The following is a 6,000-nucleotide window of genomic DNA, read 5'->3' as shown; positions in this document are numbered from 1 at the left end:
GCATCTACACTCAGTTCTCCAGAAAAAGTGGGATCTCTTGGTGACCACCCATTTTAATTTTATTTCCCATTCGATTCAGACATGTTAGTCAATAGCTTCCTCTACAGCTCTGGTGAGGCTACAATTAGGTTGGAGGAGCAACACCTTATATTTTGTCTGGGTAGCCTCCAACCTGATGGACTGAACATCGATTTCTTGAACTTTTGGTAATGCCCCCCCCCCCCTTCACCATTCTCCATTCCCATTCTCCTCTTGCACCTTATCTCCATACCTGCCCATCACCTCCCTTGGGTGCTCCTCCCCCTTCTCTTTCCTCCATGGTCTTCTACCCTCTCCTGTCAGATTCCCCCTTTTCCAGCCCTTTATCTCTTTCACCTATCAGCTTCCCAGCTCTTTACTTCATCCCCACTCCCTCTCCATTTCACCTACTGCCTTGTACTTCTTCCTCTCCTAACCCCTCCCACCTTACTCTGACTTCTCATCCTTTTTTGCAGTCTTGATGAAGGGTTTCAGCTCAAAACGTTAACTATTTACTGTACTCTTTTCCATAGATGCTGCCCGGCTTGCAGAGTTCCTCCAGCATTTTGTGTGTGTCGCTTGGGTTTCCAGCATCTGCAGATTTTTTTCGTCTTTAAGGAATCTTGAACCCGATTGTTAATCCTGTATCTCTTTCCACAGATGCAGCCTAACGTCCCTAGTATTAAAAGAATTTTCTGTTTCTATAGCATCTACATTTTGAAAAAGACTTTTCCCCACCCTTGGTTTTCTTTCCTTGCTTCTTGTGGTGACTTTTGATCCTTGGGACTTCTTGCACATCAGCTGCAATATGAAACCCCAAAGACATGTATTAAAATTCCAGTGACCCAACCCGAAGAGGACAAATGCAATTAACAGTTGCAAGTGTCATGTGATCAAATAGCATGCATCCAGAATTCACATCATCAAACACTCAGGAATGTCTGTATCCAGAGTTAGCAAACTAATAAGGGTGGATGGGGATGTGTTGTCTATTATAAATACCATCCAAAATACAGTTGGGAAGCAAAATCTATTTCTGCGCAACAGATGTTATGTAAAAAGGCAGAGTCTCTGGTACATAGCCTATTCCAGCAATTGAACCGACATTAACCTTGTGGAGAAAATAATAGCATTGAGCCAAAGGACATGACTGTCTGTTCATAACACTGACATCATAACTAAATCACAATAAAAGGGATAACTCATGTTTATATAACGCCACTAACTTAGCAGAGGTAGTTTAAATCAAGCGGCACTTATATTAGTGTATTTTAAAAGAGCTTCGTTTCTTAATGATTGAACTTCCCTTGCTTTTAAGAAGAAGGACATTTCTCTTTTGATCGCATCGATCCGGACTCCTCACCCTTCTGTCAGTCCGTGAGGTCAGCGAGCGCTCTCGGCGCTGGGACCAGTCGCCATAGCAACGCGCAGACCGGGCGGCATTGTCGTCGTGCGAATGATGTAAACGCCGATTGCGTGTGACGTCACTGTGGCGAGCGGCAGCGCGCTGAATGAGTTTGAATTAGCGGCTTTCACGTTCGAGAGAGTCCGAGCGTCGGATCCGGTCGGTTAGAAAAGGAAGAGGGAGGAGGGCGACAGATATCTTGAGGCGCGGCGGGTGAGTTATTTCCTCCCACCTCTTTGTTATCCCGTGTACTAATTTAGTTTATAAGATTTTTTTTAACAAATGCGAGAATATTATTTACTTAGTCGAAGCTGATTGTGCCTACTTGTCGCTGGCGTGCATTGGTGATGGATTTAAAGTATTTTTTATGAAGGACTGGTTTGTCCGGCGCAGGGTGCATTCGTCTGGCTTGGCAATAAATGACGCTTTTTGTGTGTGTTTGTACGTGTTCAGTCCGCACGCTCTGTTGCTTTTGAAATTACTTTAATTGTACACCTTCTTACGATATTTTTAAAAATCTCCCATAAGAAAATCCGTTTACTTTTTAAAAAAAATTTATTCACATTTGATCCTTTATCGCTTCTGGTTTAAGATGGAGATCATGTCACAAGGAGGCTTGAAGCTTGAACCTTCCCTAACCCCAGAGGTTAGGTTTAGCACCCAGCGGCATTTGCGACAAAGCATTCTCGCGTCTTCTTTCTTCGTATTTTCCCCCTTTTCTCGATTCCATTTGGGTTATCTGTCAAATGGTAGGCCTGGTATTTTAAAGACGGACGGGCCCGTCTGCAAACTAGTGTCCCGCCCTGCCTGTCCCCTCCGGCGCCGGTTCATTGGCCACCAGCCATCGTCTGTGCACGTGGTCGTCTCGCATCTATTGGTTAATCACGGTGTCAATCGCAGCTTGTCTCGCCTCTGCCGTCCGCGTCGTCATGTAGGAGAGGAAGTAGCTGCAATGTAGCAGAGAAGCAAGGTTGTTAAGTAGTACTGAATATATAGCACATGGCTATCATGGCGCTGGCTTCGATATTGCTTACTTTGGGGGAGTTCTTTGTGTGCTTACACAGAGTTTGTTGTTCCCTTTCTCTCTGCTCTTCAATTTCCACGCGAATCCGAATTCCGACCTGAAGACAATGAACCAGCAGTCATTGTCCATGTGTCCCGGGATATGCGGCTAACGCCTATTTGTGCACTCGTCTCGATCTCCCCATACTTCAATTTAAATATCAGCATTTATCCAGTCTTTTGTATACCGCTGGAAAGCATGACAAACGCATTCAATTGACGTTTTAAAGCTGAAACGAAAGTGCATTTCACTCAGATTTTTAATCTGCAATATTATTGAAGGGCGCAGATTAATGGTAGAAATTAGGCTAGATGTATGAAAGATGCAACAAAATTTTTATTTGTGTTGCAATGTGGATCTAAGAATAAAATGAAAACAGATTCAAGTACTTCATAAAGATGTTTCATCAAAAATAATTTGTTCTCGAGATTTAAAAATTAATCTGACCATTACACTTTGAAATGTATTCTTGTGCTTCTGGCATTTACTTAAAATGATTTACACCAAGTAAAATACTGTTCTTAAAAAATAGTTCTAAAGTAGAATAAACAGTGTTGTTCCTGTTACTGTATGGAACAGGAACAACATAATATGAAGCTCCAAGTCCTAGAATAATTATACCAATATTCTGGGCATGGTATATTGGTATAATTATTTTAGGACTTGGAGTTCTACATTTCAATCCTTGTAAAATTTGTTTTATTTTCATATTCTCTGTATCAATGAAGCACATCTAATTCTGGATTTTTTCTAATTAAGTCAAGCTCTTCAGAGGATGACTGGTAATGTCATGCAGTCTCCATCTGAATCATTTCTGGCGCTCATTCCTTCCCTTTTCTCTTGACTGGAGTAGGTTTTAACCTCATACTCAACACCAGCTTCCTCATTTAGTATCTCATTCCTCTGCGACTGAACAAATCTTTCTCTTCTTTCACATGCAGCTGTTGCACCCTTGTTCGCTCTAACATTCAGTCGACCTGCATTGTCCCATGCAAATTCAGAAGCTCTACTTCTATCTTTTCAACTCCCTTGCTGTCTGGATTCAAGGTAGAAGTGAGATTTTATATTTTATTCAGTTTGTATTTTATACTGTAGTTGTCACAGAAGCTAGTTTCCTTTGCATTAGAGAGAATGAAGCCAGATTCGGAGATCATGCTTGCACCTTTGTTAAGTATGGAGGTGTATTACCAAGTTGTCAGTCATTCAACTGTGCTCCTGCTTTTTTGCTAATACCCTCTTGCACTGGTCCTGAGTAATCTGTGTCAGCATAAAGGACATCACCTCTTATTTCTTATAGGTTTTTAGTCATGTTCTGGATTCGACAAGTTGGGCTGAAGAGCTTGTTCATTAATTAAATTCAATTAATTTTAGATAATTCTGCTCCTTAAATCCACCATTTTGGTTTCTTGCTTATTCTCAACATCCCCATTTGTCATTGTTTTATTCCTGTGTGCAGTGTTTTTATCCTAAATAAATAAATAAATAAATCAGATGCTGGAACTCTGAAATAGAAACAAAATGTTGGGAAGTCAGAGCAGGTCAGGTAGCCAGTATATAAAGAGAAATAAAAAAGATGTCTGATCAATGATACTTAATCAGAACTGGATAAGTGAGAAATCAAGAGTTTTAAATTGCAGAGAGGAGTGAGGTGGAGAGAACTATTGGAATGTCTTTCATAGGCTGGAGAGCAAGATTGTCCAGATGGTAGGCTTGCTTTTAGTCCTTTAACCAGTAACAAATGAAAGTAAGTTGCCCTTCTGGAGAAGTGTAAGTAAAAGAAAATTAAGGCAGCAGGGTGAGCAAGAGGGGATGGGGGATATAAAGCATGAGAATAGGAAAACTGAAATTGCTAGAATTCCTGAAATAAAGAATGGTGGCAAAGCTCAGTAGATCAGCATCTATGAAAGAGAGAAAAACTGAATTAGTTACTACTTATTAATCTTGCATCAGAGCTGGCCAGATCAGATATGTCGAAAAGACTGGTTAACTTGTTGAGTTCCAAGTAGTAAAGCCACATCCTTGCAGTTCCATACACACCTGATTGGAATTTGTATATTCTGCCTGCGATGTGTTTCTTAAAGGTGCTAATTTTTTTTCTTCACACATCCCAGAGGCATTTTAGGTTGGTAAATGTTAATTGCTAGATGTTAATTGCCTATTGCAAATCTGCCCCTATTATAGGGGTTCACAGCCTGGGCTTCATGGACCCATCAATTAATGGTAGAGGTCATGGCATAAAAAAGGCTGAGAGCCCCTGTCCTAGTGCATAGATGACTAGTAGAATCGGGGTGGGGGGAACCGCTAGAATGTATGAAGACATACAGTTTATATCGGATTAGAGTAAATGATTGTAGTTGTCATAGGTCCAGGGTGCTGTTCCTCAGTTACGTTGGGATTCATTGGTATCCTATGGTATTAAGAGGTCATAATGACAGGAGGGTAGAGAATTAAATTGGCAGGTGACTGGGAGGTCAAAGTCACTTATGCACAATAAGCAGAACTGTTCTACAGAGTGTTCCCAATCTGCATTTGGTTTCTCCATTTTGGAAGAAATTGTAACTTGAGCACCAGATCTAACTTGAAGTGCAAGTGAATTGCTGTTGGGGTTTCTAGATGATGGGAAAGAATAAGGTAAAAGGGAATCAACCAGAGTTAAATGAAAAGCAGAGCAGTAGGTGGAGGTGAAAGAGCAACCTTGGGAGTTGTAGACTGAATAGCCCGTTTAGAATGATCGGGGTGGGGGGGGGGGGAGAGTTGAAGTAGTTGAGGATGATCTGTTGAATCTGGTGGGTGGAAGATGAGAACAAAGGAGACAATGTTTTGCTCTATGTGGGAGGAGGTTGGTGTGTGAGCAGAACAGTGGTTGGGGGCGATGCCACTTTCAACAAGCCAACATCCAATCTAAGCACACAGACTCCAAAAACTGAAGTCCTCCCACCCTGTTTCCCGTAAGAGATCCATTTTGTTCTCAGTCTTTCCGATGTTCCTGTTGTGATGACAGAACTTTCTGGGTTGTCTTTTTCTTTAACCATGGCTTTCCCTCTGCAATAGGGCTTTCAGTTGTGCCTCCTCTTATTTCTCACATGTCTACTCTTAACCTGTCTGCACAACATAATAGCAACCCTTGATTTCACCTTTCAGCCCACCAGTTTCAGTATTCAACTTGTGTTCTTGTGTAAAATCTACCACCTTCAATGAGATTCCAACTCCGAATACCTCATTAATCTTTCTGCATTCCAAAAGGACTGTTTTCCCCTGTGAATCCTTGATTTGTACTTTTTTTCCACCAAACACCCCTTTCCTCATGGTACTTTCCTACTAAAGCACAGGAGAATGTAAGACTTGCCCATTTGTGTGTCTTCTGTTTTCGCCATCCAGGAACCCAGGTTGTACTCTTATTCATTAATTAAATACATTGCTACTGGATTTTGCCACAGACTTCTCAGTCATTAACAACATTCTTTAAAACTTCTTTTCCTTTGTTCTATTATTAATATTTTGTTTTACAGCAGTC

General features: G+C 41.2%; 1 protein-coding gene across 2 annotated transcripts in view; it reads left to right on the top strand.

The window, feature by feature from the left end:
- The first annotated feature begins 1,506 nt into the window (after nt 1-1,506).
- The window catches only part of LOC140736109 (microtubule-associated protein RP/EB family member 1-like), a 29,205-nt gene continuing 24,711 nt past the window's right edge, over nt 1,507-6,000 (top strand). Inside the window, exons 1-2 of one of the 2 annotated variants that reach the window (XM_073061887.1) lie at nt 1,528-1,636; nt 3,428-3,533. The gene's annotated coding sequence lies outside the window, so the exon portion shown is untranslated. Of the gene's footprint in view, nt 1,637-3,427; nt 3,534-6,000 lie in introns of both variants that reach the window. The other variant, XM_073061886.1, reaches the window with a different exon arrangement.

The sequence above is a fragment of the Hemitrygon akajei genome, chromosome 11 (assembly GCF_048418815.1).
Source record: "Hemitrygon akajei chromosome 11, sHemAka1.3, whole genome shotgun sequence".
Classification (NCBI taxonomy): Eukaryota; Metazoa; Chordata; class Chondrichthyes; order Myliobatiformes; family Dasyatidae; genus Hemitrygon; species Hemitrygon akajei.
Note: the sequence above shows the minus strand (reverse complement) of the source record. Positions and strands in the feature narration are given on the sequence as shown.